Source organism: Octodon degus, unplaced genomic scaffold, assembly GCF_000260255.1.
Source record: "Octodon degus isolate 3935 unplaced genomic scaffold, OctDeg1.0 scaffold00152, whole genome shotgun sequence".
Taxonomy (NCBI): domain Eukaryota; kingdom Metazoa; phylum Chordata; class Mammalia; order Rodentia; family Octodontidae; genus Octodon; species Octodon degus.
The window spans coordinates 6,302,171-6,303,083 of record NW_004524728.1 but is presented as its reverse complement, the minus strand read 5'-3'; positions in this window follow the sequence as shown (position 1 = coordinate 6,303,083).

The following is a 913-nucleotide window of genomic DNA, read 5'->3' as shown; positions in this document are numbered from 1 at the left end:
GCTTGCCAGGCAGGTGCTTATGCAGCTGAGATATGACCCAGCCCAAGATATTATGTGTTAATAACACTTATTCCTAGAACTGTGGGAAGGAGTAAATAAAATATTACATGTTAAAATGATTTTACTTAATCATTAAATTTTGTTTTATTATACAACCTCATCTAGTTTTAATTTTGAGTTGATTTTCAATCCTTAAATAAGAGACTAGGGACCCAGGGAGATGGCTCAGTAGAATAAGCGCTTCCCTGGTAAGCGCAAGGGCCTGAGTTCAATTTCTGGTTCTGTAAAAAATAAAAAAAAAGAAAAAAGAAAAAGAGGAAAAAGGGACCAACTTGGCTTATAGGCTGATATTTGAAATTTTATAACAACATCTGGAACAAATTGTGTCTTCGTTACTTTTCCTGCTTGATGGGACAAAATACCCAGCAAATACAATTCCAAGGAGCAGAGGTTTCTTTGGACTTATGATTACAGTCTTTCATTCCAAGGTAGAAACAGTATGGGGGATGGGGCCTTGTCCAGTGACCTTCTTAAAGCCTGACCCCTACATACGAAAGTCTCTGGGTTGGGGATTGGGTCTGGCACATTCTAGATCTAAAATTTATCAAATTGTTACATAAAAATAAAGTTATGTGAAAACATTTCCAAATAAAACATCAGAAATTAAATACTCAGAGTGTTATCCCCCTCCATATAGCACTCTTAAGTTAACAAGGGGCTTCTGGTGAAATATTACTCTAATGAGTATTTCATAATTATTTTCACAACATGTGACATAGTCTTCAAACTACAGACTAAATCGGAAGCTAACAACATTTTCCTTTGATGATATCTTTAGTTATAAATGCAATGAGTCATTTAAAGCCAAGTCTAAAACATAAACTGAATACAAATCTAGAGGGCTAATGCCATT